We start from the raw sequence: 16,100 nt of genomic DNA, 5'->3' as shown, positions 1-16,100 counted from the left end.
TCCCATGGAGAGAGATGCTTGTCCACGTCCCTCCTCGACCTTCACACTCCTCCTGCTTTGGCAAACTGGGGTTGCTGCCCCCATTTTCACTGAGGCTGGCTGAAATATGAATGTGTGTAAAAAAAAAATATGAAAATAAATAAATATGAATATGAACGTGTTGATGTGTATGTGCAGAGCTGGTCCTTCGCTCTCCAGGCCCTGCACGTGGCTCGGCAGGGATCCCGCGATGCCGGCAGGGTTTGCCTGGTTGCTTTTAATGGGCACTGGGGCTGTTCCCTGCCACATACGATTTATTCATGTTCTGGATCACAGAGCTTGAATGGTCTTTCCTATTTCCAATGCCTCTGCCGCGGCCTCGTTTGCAGGGTGATTCATGAGGTGAGCCGCAACAAAAGCTTTCCTCCCCCTGCCCCTCTGGCCAGCACAAACGTTGTCCCTTGTCACTGGACCCTCTGGCTTTTTGGGTCCCCAGTGATCAGTCAGGGTGATTTGGGAGCCCCAAATCACCCCTGTGTCCCACTGCTCCAGAAGAGACATCCAGGAGAAAGCTGCCCCCAGCCTGGCCAGCTCTCCGTGCTCAGAGCCACGCGGGGCAGTGTCCCCTCGCCCGCCTTTGTTCCCTGTGCCATGGCTCCGGCTGCGCTGCCGACACCCTGGGAATGGCTCCACATTTCCCACGACAGCCTTTTTTTTCCTTAACACGAGCACATCACCATAACAGCCACGATTGGATAAACTGTTTGTTTTCCGCACAGCACAGAACCGAAGGGCTGCTGGCGCTGCTCCTCGCTCGCAGGCTGTTAGTCCCCTCCTCATTTCCCCTCTCAGCATCCCCGCAGCAGGATGCCAGCAGGACACGGGCCCCATGGGACCGACTGTGCCCAGGGCAGGTGTTTGCCTGCACCCCGCGGGGAGGCCGAGCACCCGGTGCTGCCTCCATCACCCAAATTCCTGTCCCCTCACCGCGCGGCAGTGCCAAGTGCTGCTCTGCCCCCCCGGCTCAGCCCTGCAGCATCCCGCCTTTTTCTTGTTTGTTTTTCTCCCCTTCGGAGCTATTTCTTTACCTCCCATATGCCGTAATAATTACGAGCGATAACTTCACAGCTGCTCTGCTATTCCGGGCTCGGCAGAGCCGCGCGCCTCCGCCTTTCCTCCCTCCCACGGCTCCAGGTCAGCGTCTTGGCTCCGGCACTCAGGGATTCCTGAGATTTCTTCGACTCCGGAGGATCTGGGCCCTTTTCCCCTCCGTCGCCATCTGTCTCCCGCCCGCTCGCCCCAGCACCGCCAAGGGGGACGGGGCTGCAGCATCCTCCTGTTACCATGGAGAGAGGCGAAGCAGCGAGGATGCGGCCCCCCAGCCCTGAATTTAAGGCCTGTGAGCCTTAAATGCTGCTGCTTGGGGGTGACAGCAGCTGCAAAACGGGGCTGGTGGATGGAGGTAGTGTCCTGCACCAGCCTGGGCTGACCCAGGGAGCGCTCTGCTAAAGAGATTGGGGACAGCGAGGGGCTAGGGCAGCAGGCGCTGCTCCTGCCCCCTGAGAGAAGAGGCACGCGCCGTGTTCCCCGTTACAGACCCTCGTGGCTAGTGGTTTAGCTGGGTGCTGAGCGCCCAGACTGGAGATACCAGAGGACAAGAGGTTTCTGCTGGCTCCTCCGGAGGCAAGCGCTGCATCGGTCCTGCCCCACTCACCGAGCATCCTCGCCCTAGGAGCACATCTCCGGCACAGCTGAGGCTTGGCAGAACTGTGTTTGGGGAGTCAGCGAGACGTGTGAGGCTCTGCCTGGCGCCGACATGCCCACGAGAGGCTGCTCCCTGCTTCCCAAGCCGTGCGAGACAGGCATCTCCTCGCCTCGGTTTGCCAAAATCTGGGTGCACGGCACTGACTTTCCAGCTCCAAGGACCCTGCTGTAAGCCCTTGTTTGCACCTGGAGTAGAAACATACATCGGGGGTGACATCTCCTCCCCGCCAGACCCCACTGGACGCCTGTGCTGGGTCTCCCCACAGGACAAGACAGACACAACTTCTTGGGGTCATCCCAAAAACTGGGAGCGGGCAGGGAGGAGCGGGTCTTGTGCACCCCGAGGCTTCTTGTGCAGTGGGACAACCACAAAAATCACGCCCCTGGGCTTTTGCTTGGCAGTCACAAGGCACCACGCCAAATTTCTCTGTGCCCAGGGGGGCTTTGGAAGTGGCACCACAGCGCTATCCATGCAAGCCTTGCTGCCCGCTGCGAGCCCACCGAGACTCTCCTGCGGCATCCCAGCTCCCCCCCGAGCCCTGGGGGGGGCAAAACCCCCGCGGTGGCAGCACCACGTGCATCGCACGCGCCTCCCCCAGGGAGTGGGCAGCCCGCGTGGGGGCGGCTCGCGAAGCCCGAGCCCCCCGTGGGCGCGAGCTGCAGGCTCCATCTGGCTCCGCTCTCCAGCACCAGGAGCAGGGCGGGCAGGAGGCGAGGGGCGGGGGGACACACGTGCCCCCAGCGGGCAGGTTCCTCTCGGAGAGCTCCAGCCCTTTGCTGGGGACGAAAGGGGACGGATGGGTCCGGGAGCCTCCCAGAGCTCTCGCCGAAGCGGGGCGGCTGGGGGGCTTGCTGCACGGCAGACGCACGGGGTTAGCTGCAGATCCAGGCCGATCTGCACCAAAATTGCAGTCCTCACCTCCATCCCAGCCTTGCAGCAGGGCAACTGCAGCTAGCTGGTTATTGGTTTCTTAGCTTCAGTCTTTTGGATCATGTGCCGCAATTAATCTGGTCTCTCAGAGGCGGGATGAGTAGGAGTCAGAAATGAAGCTGTAATCGGCTGTGCCTTTGGCACGGAGGGAAGGGATAATTTTGCAGTCTCATCTCCACGCCGGTCGCTCTAGGAAAAGTCTCCATCGCTTCAGCGGCGCTGGGAGAATTATCCTAACGCAGCTAACGGGGCTGAGCAAGGCTGAAGGAAGGGGGCACAGAGGGCAGCAGCGGGGCCTGGGCCGTGTCACCGCTCCTTGTCTGGTTTTGTCTGAGTTACGAGGGGCGAGTGCCGGGGTCCTGTCCCCAGGCAGGGTGACCAGGCTGCCACCAGCTCCCTGCTGGCTGCCTGCCGTCACGTTGCGGTGCCAGGCTGCTCGTCCCCGGCACCGTTTCCCTCCCGTGTCACCTGAACACGCCTGACAGACACGAACAGCAAGGCCAGGCCTGGTCCAACGCTCGGCCTCCCTCACAGTGGGAAACGTGCAGCTCCTCTGGGGGCCTTCTGCTCCCCGGTGCCCTGCGGTGCCAATCGCTATCAGTAGGAGGCCCAGTGTGGAAAGCAATTAGGCCGGGAAGGCCTAACGAGCCCTCATTAACACGCCTTCAGAGCGGGGCTGGCAGAGGAACCCCACCTCGGCTGGGAGTGGTTCCCCTCCACAGCCCACGGGGAGGGGGAAAGTGTTGAGGCCGAAGGCTCCGGAGACCCTTTGAATGTCCCCAGAAAGGGACATCTCCAGTGCGAGCGGCCGTGCCCGTGTCTGCAGGGACTGGGCTGAAGTGACCGGGGTCTCCATCACACACCCTGGGGGCGTCTGGGCTGCCCAGGGGGCTTCACAGGTGTCCCTGCCCCGCTGTGATTGCGGCAGGGGGTGCGAAATGAGCCAGGAGCTGACATCCGCACTTGGGGCGTACCAGAGTAATGTTCCCTTCAGTTTAATTAAGGATTTTTTTTTTGATGCATTATAAATTAACCTGAATTAAAAGACCATTTATTTCAAATGAGAGCATATACAAAAAGATTCCGTGTGGTTCCACTAAGCTAATCTGAATTTGCACTCTTAATTATTAGGGATTAATTTTCCAAGAGCGCGCGCGACGTTTTTGCTAATGTAAACATCAGTCAGATAATGTGGCAGGCGTTCGGAAAGTGAACGGTTTTTGTCTTCTACGGGGTGCAACACTTGATATAAACACGTCGCTTAGGCATTTTGTATCGCTGCCTTATTCTCTTTCCCAGGCAAGAATAAGCTATGCCAACATAAATGGTACTGCTTTCATTTTACAGGGATATGTATATGTCGGTCTTTAATAACAATAATAATGATGGATAAGTCGTTCCACTGTAATTACTCCAACAGATTTAAATCAGTGCAACTTCTGGGCACTAACAAGGCTTGAGCTGGCGGCCAGCAGATGATGGCAGAGGCACCTGTGACACATTCCTGCCCTCGCCCCTCCTGCCCACTCTTCTCCAAGCTGTTAGGTGCTTTCTTGCTGCTCGGGATTGATGCGCCCGCAGCAGAGCCGGTGGAAAAGGCTGGGGAAACTCTTTTCATCTCAGCAGCACCTCGCTTGGACAACCACGTCCCCTCTGGAGTCCCCTGCTTCCCAGACCTTTGATCCCCCCTTGATCCCATTGTCTGCGTTGTCCCTATTACATTTTGGTACATCTGGAGCCCGTAACAGCTCCTTCCCTTTGTTTTTATCCTGGGCAGCACGTATGGACAAGATAACATAGAAAGACCAGCAAGCAAACAAACCTCACCGAGGTCAATTCTCCCCTGGCTTAGTGCGTGTGATGAAGGCAGGGATGGGCTTAAACTTCCAGCTTCTCTGAAGACATTCATAAAGCGAGGACCAACGGCACAGCTTGGATCCTCAGACGAACTTTGTTGCAGGTAAAACCCTAACGTGACTCTGTCTTGACAAACAATAACTCTTTATTTTGTTATTAAAAAAAATGTTTTTGCAATAATTTTCCTTCCTCTTGGCCCCACCACAAATCCGCTCTCCCCACTCTCTTTTAATCTTTTCTTTGGCAGCTAAAACTATTATCTTTATTGTTTCAGGGCTTGGCTTCTTCCTGTTAGATCTCCTAATTGGATTTCTGCTCTCCAATCTATTTAGTCTCTTCTGTGCACCCAGCAAAACCCTTTAACCCTTTGACACCCCTCTGCCTCGCTGAGCCGGTTGCCCTCGGCTGCTCTCTTCTCCCCGCACGGGTCTGATTTAGCTCCCTCTTGGCAGCATCGCTCATTTCCCCCCCTCTGCGAATAACTGAGCTGTGTTTGACATGACTTCAGAGCAGCTCCTCTTCCCGATTGGCACGGGCACGGCTTCCCTAAGCGACGGCTGTCCTCCCTCGTCTCGCTGCCTGAAGATAATGTGCTGCTCCCTGATCTCCTTCACTATCTGCGGGCTGCGGAGGGGCACAAAGGCTCGTTTGGTTTTAGCCAAGAATAAGTAAAATGACCCACATCACCCTTCAGAAAGGCTAGCAGCAGCTACGAGGTCGTGCTAGGGCCAAGCAGTGCTGCTAAGAGCTGGAGGGGATGAATCCATCAAGCCCAGACTCTTCTTTTCCCCTTCAGGAGATGTGAGGCCATCTGATTTTCTCCTTCTTTCCCCACCCCGGACCGAGGTTTCCAGGAGAAACCTGCTGGTTTCAGGTGTCGCAGGCGCAGGGGACAGCCCCGGGCAGCTGCAGGTGAAATCCCCCAGAAGTGACAACATTTTGGCTGTGACTAACAGAAAGCTGAAGCTCTGCTCCGGGCATCAGCTGAGGCAGGAAGGTTTCCAAAACCAAGCCTGGTGGTGCCACAGGTGGTGGAATAAGATCTCCTCCCAGCAAGGCGCTGAGTTGTGAGTGAGAAAGGAGGAAAACCAGGGAGAAGCGGTACCAAAGTCCCTCCTACCTGGCCTCTCAGCCCAGGTCCAGGTGCCTGGCTCTTGGCAGGCCTTGATGGACCCAGTCCCCTCTCCTCTTTTCCTGCTTTTCCAGCTTTTTTATGACCTCAGTGCCTTTGTGTTTGTGATGCCTGAGCGTGTTGCGGTGGTTAAAGCTGCTCTTCCCAGCAGGAATATCATCCCACCGGTGAGACGGATAGGTTTGGACATCGGGATGTGGATGAGTGCACACGATTACCCTCACTCGCTGTTCCCACTGGGCAGGTGGAAAAACAAATCTGCCAGGTAGAGAAATCCCTTCAGGGGAACGGCGATGGGGAGAGCCCTCCCGTGGAGGAGCTGGTCCGAGGGAGAGCGGGCAGGGATTAATGGGCTGAGAAAAGCTACAACTTAAAACTGAGTCTGTCTGAAGGGTCCATGTGGAAAAACGGTGGTCAGGTTTCCCTCTCTGTATCCTATCCTTGCGTTGGCAGAGCTAAGACAAGCTTCCTCTTGATAAGGCGCTTGCAAGTTCTCTTTTTTTTTTTTTCTTTCCTTTTTTTCTTTTTTTCTTTCCTTTTTTTCTTTTTTTTTTCCACTTTTTCTTTTGTTGTTGGTTTTTGGATGTTTATCAAAGACGTATTCTTATTCTTACGTTATTCTTATTTATAATGTTCTTATTCTAAAAATAAGGGACAAGTCCTGGGCCACTTGAATGCGTCCCATTGTCCCTTTACACCTTGCCCTACCCATCACCATCCCAACCTACACATGGGGCAGCTCCTCACCCTCTGTGCCAGGGTGACGGGGCTCTGGCAGCAGCTCCCAAAGCAGAGCCCCCTTTAAGGGAAGTCCTGCTGTGCCCCCGCACCCAGGCACGGCCCTGTCAGTGGGTGCGAACTGCCTGCGGCCATCCCGCTCTTCTCCTCCACCCCTGCAGCCAGGTGACAGCAGGATTTGTCCCTGGAGTGGGGTGGTGGAGGGCAGGAGCCACCCAGGATCATTTCCCATACGGAATACCCCTGATAATGGGAGACACCAACATTTCCCCCTGATCAAAGGCAAGGGGGTGTCTGCTCTGTCCCTGGTCCACGCCTTGATAACAACACCGACCACAGCCTTGTGACCAGGGGTTCCCGGCTAAAAGGAGTCCCCAGATCGCTGTCACAGTCACCAAATAGCCCCGTGACGGGAAACAAACCCCTGGCTGTCGCTGACCTGGTTTGAACAGAGGACCTGGAGGGGCAGGATTATCAGCAGCAGCCCTCCGACCTGGCACTTCCACAGGCTGGGGGACTCGGGAGAGGGACAGGGTCACGCCTGTTAGATCATTTTTCACTGTTTAAGTGGAAATATGGAGCACAAGTTGTCAGTTAAAATAGTAATAATAAGTTTACGATTTTATGGGGGGCCTTACAGTGTTATAGGCTTTGCCTGTGAGACCCATTTATGGGATCCGTGAGATTAAATAAAGCTTTTTGTGTCTAAATAACAACTAAGACTGCTTCTCTGAAGGGTTAGGCACTGAAGGAATAAGCACTGCCTGTTGCTCACTACGAGCATCGGATTTTGTTTGACTGGGATCGTGTTTTATAACAACCCCGCTCAGTTTGCAGTGACCCCAGCAGGCAATCGCACCGCAGCTAATAGCAAACTCACTCGCGGGCGTTTAACGCTGGTATTTGCTGTTGACTGTAGAAGGTAGCTGGTTTAGGTCTGCGGTGATGATGTAGCGATTAGGGTGGGTTGTTGGTCACAGCACAGCTGGGTAATTGCTAACGATGAGCTAGTGAACTCCCAGGTAATTGCACCTCACCCAGCGAGGTGTGTTGTCACCAGCCAGCGGTGTTATAAAGGCAAAGCTGTGAGGTGTGTGAAGGGCAGGCATTGTCTCCATGTGACACTGCTGAATCACGGCCAGAAAATGATCCCTTCCCCTTACCAAGGAAAATAATGCTTGATCTGTTTGTGTTTGCTTTCTTAAAGGGATGACACGTTCGTTCCTGGTAAGTCTTGCTCGTCTGTCAATTTATGCCCCTTCCTTCTCTTCTTATCCTTTAAAAACTGCTCAGAAGTAGAGATGTTGTGCTCCAGGACATGTACCCATGTCTTGAAAACAGGTCAGAAGGGGAGAGGCTCCCTTACTGCCCCTACTAGGGGACAGTACGGATCCCACCTCCGCTGGCCACCAGCAAGCCCTCCCAGATGCGGTGCCTGGCTCACTCACCACGAGGATTCAGCAGAAGCCCCGACTTGCCTCAGCACCAACAGCCCTAGGTCCTAGGAGAGCAGGCATCACTAACGAGGTTATTAGAGGGAAACGTTAATCCCACTTTTAATGAATGTGGGCTCTGAGAGAGCTTGTGCGGTCACTCGCTAGAGCCCCGGTGGCCCTTGGGCAAGGTTCCCCAGCCCCAGGCCTCTCTGCGTGCGTTTGGGCTCCTCGGGATGTTACCCACCCTGAATGGACATGGAGCTGGGAGTCCTCACCTAGCCCCCAGCCCTCGTGTCTGGGGCCAGCTCTGCTTCGTCCCCAGCCCCTGCAGCCTTGGCTCTTTGCCTCTGTCCACCACGATGGAGAAGCCCAAATTGCTTCGGCCTACACCGTCTGCTCGTGGAGGAGAGGGGTGGAAGCTCAACTCCTATAATTGCCACCCTCCTCTATCCCAGCAAGGAGTAATCACAGGAGCTATAGTGACACCAGAGTCCTCTCAAGCTGCTGGAGTGTTCACCAGCAGGTCCTGCAGGGCTCTGGGAAAGGCGCCGCCTGAATTACACCTATTTCACAGCTGGGAGGAGGGAAGCAGAGAGGGGGCCAGAAACCTTCCTGGAAATGCGAGCAGGCCTTGCCACACGCTGCCAGAAGCAGAGCAAATGGCAGGTTAGGGTAGGGGCTTTCCCAGGAGAGCCAAGGGGCCAATGGTCCTGCGCTCACCCACCCCACAAGGGGCTCATTATCTGCTGGAGCCTTCTCATTTCACTTCATTATTAATGCAAAGTGGTGTCAGCATCTTCACATTACTTGTGTGGTCTGGTTAACTGGTGCCAAACTGAAGCAAATCCCCTGAAAGGACAGGACTTGCCTCCTAGTGCCTAGATGAGCACAAGGCCTCGTGACACTGTTGTTGAGCCTGAGGGCAGTGAGGTGCGGGCAGAGGTCCGAGCACACGACTAAAAGGCAGGGTTGATCTGACCCACAGGACCAGGGCAAATTATTTGGCTTTTCTTTGCCCCGTTCCCTCTCCATCCCGTTTACAACACGAAGATATAACTTCTCCCTCACATGAGGGCAGGGGAGAAGCTCGCAAAAACGCCTGCTGAAGCGCTCGGGAGATGAAAAGCAGCAAATGATAAGTTGTATGGGCAATATAAACAAGCCCGGCTATAAATCTGCCGGGCTAAATGAGGGCCGAGGAGGGTTTCGCTGGTGGGTGGCACCCACCCCCTAATTACAAGGCTTGCCTCCCGCTCCCAACATGGGGCAGCATCCTCTTGGCTGGAGGGTGGCTGGCCCTGTAATGCCAGAGTGGAGGTAGGTAAAGAAAAACTCGCCGTGCCGGTCACCTCAAGGGGCAGGAAATCCCCTTTGGGAGGAGGTGGCTGCTCGCTGCGGGTTGGGGACGGTCCCCTCGGTGCCCTGTGTTTTATACCCCAAGCTGGCTGGTACCCTGCAGCACCAGGTGCTGCGTGATGCTCGCCGTGCTGCAGCTCCAAGTTACAGGGGGGATTTGCAAAGGAAAAGCAGGTGAAAGAAAGCAGGAGCCTCCTCTTTCATTGCACCTCCCTCTTGACCTGATTATACTTGCTGGCCCCTGGCAGAGCGCTCCCTCTGCCTCTCGTCCCGCAGCTGCAGAGCCAGCAGCCCTGCTTTGTCTGCTCTTGCTTCTCGTGGGGTGAGTTTTATCCAAGTCATTGCTATGTGGGCTGGGGGTCCTGTAGGACCTGGGGAAGTCCTTCCCATAGCTGCTGTTAGATTCATTACCCCTCTCTGACAGCTGATGTTGGGGGGAGAATCTCTGGCATTTACTACTCTGGTCCCACACCAGCTTGTCAGCTGTGGATGGACCTGTGAAAACCCCAACTGGCATCACATGGAGAGACAGCTCCAACTCCATATCTTTACAAAGAAGCACAGCCCCAGAGTGAGGTGTAAACTTTAAGAAGTAAATTTTAGGTACTCCGCTTTTCGAACCTTCACAGTGTTTCTGGGTCACGCTTCCAGTGTGTCTTCACAACGGTGGGAGCTAAAGCCTGGCGGTGTACGTGCTGAGGGAAGTGAGATACCCGCATTGTCAGCTCCTGTTGGGGCGAGGAGAGACATGGCAGCATCATCAGGGCTCCCAGCTCTTCTCAGATCCACCGAGCCGGGCGGGTTGGTCCTCTTCCACGATGCCCGTGGCTCTCCGTTCCCTGCCGCTGCTTGCGTTTCACCTGCACTCCTGCCCTGGCCCTAAATAGCTCTTCCTTCAGGCAGAGCTCTGCAGAGCACCTGGAATAGGTTTGCTGGGTCTGGCTCCTTGTTTTGGCTGAGCGGAGCAGCAGTTTTTGGCCCGGGCAGGAAGGCAGCCTGGGATCAGGGGAAGAAGTTGTCATTCTCTGCCTTCTGAGCTTTGTAGGCTAAGTAAAACCATCCGGAGCCAGCGATGTGGAGACGTGTAGGTGCCTAAAGGTGCAGGCTGATGTCTGAGCACTGCTTATTTTTAACCTGGCTCCGACACCTCTGCACTGTGAGCTTTGCAGCAGCCTCCTGAAGAAATCCTCTCCACTAACTCAGCCCTACCCCTTCCTACAGCCTTCCCCTGCTGCCTTCTGCCTGGAAAAGCCTCCTGGGCCAGCCGGCACCCCCCAGGAGGGTGGCACGCAGAGGGTCAGCTCAAAAGCAACCGAGCTCTGAAGAATACCTCCTGCTTTGCTAGGAGATCCGGGTTTTCTGCTGTTCTGTCTCGGAGCTGACAGTTTCTCTGAGACAGGATGCTGGGATGTCGGCGTTAGTGCAGGATGGCTGTGCCTGCCTCCTCCTGTTGGTACAACACTGCACATTAAGTTATTTCTTCCAGATTTTACTGGCCTAAACTGGAATTTTCTATGGATTTTTTTTTTCCTACTAAGGCTTGAACGAGGTCTACTTTCAAGCAGCCAGTCAGTGAGCTCTTTTTCCAAAAATCTCCATTTTCCCTTGAAGTCAGGGCAGAGCTCCGAGCACCTGTCTCTTGAAAATCAGGCCCCTTTAAGATATCTCGGGCTGCTTTGAATCACTAATTGCTTCTGAATACTTAGGCCAAATGTTTTATCACTTCAAGCTCCCATAGCAATGCAAATCTATACAGCCGAGCAGCCTCTCTCTATGCATGGTGGGGATTGGTATAGATAAGGATTAAAATGGAAACAAATTCAGCCCTGGGGGTCCTCTTTGTTCCTCCCTGCTCTTGGAGGGGTTGCCAGGGCTACATTTGTTCCCTCATCTTTTTGGATGGGATCCAGCGCCCCTTGAATGTGAAGGAAAGACCCGGAATGGCTGGAGAGGGCTGGATTAGGTCCTAGGTACATACATATTTCATTGGCCGTGCCAGGCTGGGCATTGTTTTTGCTCCCTGGCTTCACAAAGGTGGTGCTTTCTGAAACTTCCCCTCCTCGAGGGCGACGTGCTCCAGTATTCGTCCTGTCTGAAGCTTCTGGCTTTTGGGTTATTTTCAGCTTTTGCTGAATACTGCTAGTATTTTCCCAGCATCTGCCTGCTTGGGGGAGAAGGGGATCTGAGCAGGACCTGCCAGAGAGCTGCTTGGAAGTGCCAAATTGAAGGGGAGAAGCTGCCGTGGCACGTCCTGCTTGGGTCGTGGTGTGTGTTGTGGGGTTCTGCTGGTTTATGAGATGAGTGGCACTTTGCAGAGCCTCTTCCTTGCTCAGGTGCCACCGACGTCTTTAAATAACCCACAGCCTAAAGGTGAATTGAGGTGGAAAATCCAGGCAAGCAAGGGCAGCCGAAATCCTCCTTTTTGCTTGGATTGCCTGTTATTGGATCTGCCTGCCGTACAACCGCGTGCTGGGGATGGCTGTGCTCAAAAACTGCCAAGAGCTCAGCGCTAGGGAAGTGAAAGCCAATTTATTCACTTTCCAATAGAAAGGAAGATACATGCTGAACGTGCATCTGTTGGATGATATTTCTATTTCAGGAATGTTGTTAAGTGGAAAAGCAACTTTGTTTGCATGATTTATGTAGTTACTCGAAAACCTTGGGTTAAGCATGCAGGGATGCTTTGTAGGCATCAGGTACCATTTACTCGCAGCATAACAGGTAATAAAACCTATCATATCTTTCACTTTACACATGAGCTCCAGTTGACTGAGACACATTATCTGACCTCCTCAAGTACTCTGGACATGGAGAGGAAATAAAGTATCTTGACAAATCTCTTCATGTAAAATCAATAGCAAATAAGAAATTAGTCTTCTGGGGGTGATGGCAATTCATCTTAAAAATTAAACAGAAACTGCACATCTTTGTCAGCGAATGGAAAAAAAAATCTCTGCTCCTCTCAGACTATTTAGGTATTATTATTTCTGTATTTCAGTTGTTTATAAGGCTCATGTAAGACTCTGAGGATAGCTACAGTTATTTTCATTGCACTTACACCAGAGACAGCACTTCCAGTATAAACAAGCAGCCAGCCAAAGCAGGTAGATGGAAACGCTTTTCTGCCCATTTCACAGACGGGAGAGTTTTAAAACTCGCTGCCCAGGATTTATCAATTCGAGAGAAACTCTAGAGGCCTTGTTCCCCAGAGCTGCTCAGGTGCTTTCCCACCAGACTAGGCTTTCCAGGGAGGCGCGCACAATGCCTCAGTGAGAGAAGGGATCTGCCAACCCCCTGCCCCAGGCACTTCTGGGCTTCCACTCATCCCTGCTCCCCAAAGAGCTTAAGAGTCGTGCCCTTTGACTCGATGGGACTGAAACCCGTGCTTAAACCCTGGCGGAGGTAAACACACGTGTGATTATCTCACTGAACTGAAACCTTTGTGTGTGCTCTGGCTCCCGGCAGCAGCGCTGCAAGGCCAGGACTCGGGGAGCGACAAGCAGGCGGTGGGGCAAGCAGATGTGGGGCTGGCCGGGTGTATTTATGGGGATTTTACACCAGTGCAGGCTAACAGGTGGCTGCTGAGGCTGGTACAAAGCAGGAAAAGGTGGCCCAAAGGGTGGAAGTCGTGCTCCTCCCCAGCCGCTCCCGCAGGCCCAAGCCTCTCCGTGCCCTCTCTGTGCAAACAGGGCCGGGAAGGGGGGAGCCGAAGGGAGAACAGGAAAAACCTGCTGGTGCGAGGCCGGATTCGCATTACCCAAGCTGTTTTCGAACAGGTCGCATTCGCTTTGGTTTCAAAGCAGCTGAATGGCCAAACAGCCTCGAGATTGTTTTCGGGCCAGGTTTGACCTGGGCAGAATGCATTCGAGTTCCTGCAGGCCCTCTTTGGTGCATCACTGCCTCCCCGCACCCCTAGCCTCGCGCCAGTGCAAGGCCGTGCTGGTGATTTAAGCCTTTCTGAGCCAACATGTTTTGCTTTGTGTTTGCCAGGGGCATGCACGCAGGCATTTTCCCCGGCCCGGCTGCAGGGTGGTAACCGCACAGGGCAGGATTGCTTGTACCTGCCTACCTGGAGGAGGCTTTCAGGCAGCTCGCTGGGCGTGAGGAGCGAGCTCTTCTTGGGAAGAAGGAGGAAAAAAAGATGCTAACAGAGCTAGAGATCAGATTGTCCAAGGCTGTATCTGCTTATGAGGCAGTAACAACAATAATTTACCTTTTAATCGCAATAATTCATCACAATTCTTTGCAGCTACCTCATGAATCCTCGCTGCTTATCTCACCCCTCTCGTTCAGGGATCTGAAAGCGCTTCATAAACATTAATTAATTATTCCTCCACACCCCTGCAAGCAAAGCAAACATCATCCCCATTTTGCAGCTACGGTAGCTGAGCTCCCTTAATGAGATGATAACCGAGCAAGGATAGAGGAGCCCAGAGAGCCAGGCCCTATGCTAACTTCTGCCACCAGCATGCTGCTGCAGAGGGACCTGCAGCACGGGTGCTGGGGACATCAGCTTGCAGAAGCAGGCTGGAGGATGGGATGGAGGATGGGATGCCCCGGGATGGGCGTAGTTATTTCAGGGAAATGCGAATCATTCCGATCGTCCGGAATAATTCAAACCTTTGCCCCCTCAGTACTGCACTCAGAGTCCCAGCTGAAAATCATCGCTGTGCCACCACCCTGGCCTTGAGTGCATGCAAACTGTGAATGGTGAGAGGAAAAGCCCAAAAAGGGTGAGGAGTGATCCTGCCCTCCAGCTGTCCCAGCTGCCAGCTCCCAGCCTCCACCGAGGGGACAGGCACCTGCCAGCGTGAAGCACCCGTCATTATTCACAGGAGGACTCTCCCTTTTTTAATGACCACGTTAATGGCCCTAATCTGTGAGTGTGAAGGCCGTTAATCCTGCAGTTGTATGGGCTGACAGGGGAAAATCAGAGCCCGTTCCCTTGCTGCCTCCTCATGCGTCACGTTGCATCCCAGCCCGACTGTCCCCTACCAGCACCGTCTGGTGCTGCTTGTGCAAAGGGCAGGCAGGAGGCTCCGACCCCTGTGCTGGCTTGGAAATAGCCAAGGTCCAGCAGTTAACAAGTCAGGCCTCCTGTCCCACACCTCTCGGCTCCTACGACAGGGCCCAGCAGGCACTTGGAGCAGTGACACGAGCGGTGCCATCACAAAGCAAGGCATTAAACCTCTGCTGAGCTCTTTGACGCCCTTGGTCCTTGAGGAAGGGGGAGGCTGGCACAAGAGCTCCTTGGTGGACGCAGTGAGCCACAAGGATGTAAATTCAAGGGAGGGTCTCCTCTCGAAATGATGGGGAGGACGAGGCAGCGAGGGGCTGCGCCAGGCCCCACAGTAGCCAGTCAGGAGGTGTTTTTTCCTCCCAGTTGACTTTTGGAAGCCGACTGGCTCCCAGCATCAGAGCGGGAGGAGGGTCGTGCTTCATGGGCAAGTCGCGGTGAATTAAACGTAAATGAATCTGCAGCTCGATGGGCAAATCAGATCAGTGCTGGGAAACCCAGCTCCCCGCGGGGGACGGATTAGTGATGGGTCCTGGTGCATTTGCGCGCCGGGAGGGAATGAATGGGCAGAGAGGGAGGCAGCCAGGGCTGCGCTGTCTGTAGCTCGACAAGAAAGAGACATCAGCGGGCTCAAAGAAGAGAGGTCAGCCCTAGATAAACACTGGCTCGGTCCCCCATCAGAGAACCACTGAGGCATGAAGAAAAACTTTAACAGCTGCAATGCTGCTTTTGAACCTCCTAGTAAAAGGGGGGTCGGGAGGTCAAAACTTTCAATGCCTCTGGGAAGGGGAGAACTTTTCCCGGCAAGGCTTTGAAAAACCCTTACTAAATTAGCATGACCACACTGCTAAAGGCTTGGGAAACCCGAATGGCTCAGGTCGCAGGCTCCCCCAGAAGCGGAGAGGCAAGGAGCTGTTGCATTCCCATGCTCAACAACGTAATTAATGGGGCTATTTCCTAGGCGAAGGCAGATACTGAGAAGCCTACCCAGCACCTGGCCGGGAAATAAAAGCCCGTGGGATGTACTCTGTGTATCATTTCTCCCCCTGCTTTACCTCCTGACACCGCTGCCCTTTCCCCTTTCTGTTTCTACCTCCTGATTTCTGTCTCTTTGCTTATATACACTGTCTGCTTGGCTTTCTCTGCCATTCCTGGTGTCACGCAGCACAACTCACCGTGGGAGTGGAGAACTTGGGCGAGGGGGAACAGCGATGAAGCTGCTACAACCTAGAGCACACCTCTCCTTCAGCTGTACCCTCTCCCCTGGGGCTGCTGGATGGGAAATGAGGAGCTCCAGTCTAACAGCATCACTTTTTTTTTCTACTTTTATTGCTTTCTTTGTCAGAAATGGCGAGCCCTGATCCACACCCCGAGTTATTCACTTCCACTTTAAATATAGATTTTGCTGGTACATTTTCCAAGAGCTGTTCTAGCAGAGAGCAGACGACACGGGTTTCTGGTGGATGATACCAGCAGGGACCTTGAGATTGCTGGCAATTATCCCATCGCGTGTTTTTTTTATCAGCGCTGCCCTCAGCTCAGCTCCAATTCACCTGCGCTGAGTTTCCAGGGCACCGCTTTCTGCGAGATCCTTTGCAGATCATCCCCCTCCGCTGCTCCCACCACCGCAGACAGGCACACGCAGACTCTGCAGCTGCTGTTATTGCTTTTGGAAAAAGTGCTGTATGCCTACAAGGTGCAACCCCAATACGTAAGAAGACCAATGTAGCCCTGTAGCCATAAACTTTGCCGTCTGGGGCTGCAATCCTGCGGGCTGCTGGTGAGCATCCCCCGTTCTCACTGCAGCTGCAGGAGACAAGGGCTCAGCAGCTTCTCCAGGATTGCTGCAAAAGCAGAATGAATAGTTCATTGAATAAAGCCGGGCAGGAG

This window comes from Anser cygnoides, chromosome 5 (genome assembly GCF_040182565.1).
Source record: "Anser cygnoides isolate HZ-2024a breed goose chromosome 5, Taihu_goose_T2T_genome, whole genome shotgun sequence".
In the NCBI taxonomy this organism is placed as follows: domain Eukaryota; kingdom Metazoa; phylum Chordata; class Aves; order Anseriformes; family Anatidae; genus Anser; species Anser cygnoides.
This window is presented reverse-complemented; position numbering follows the sequence as displayed.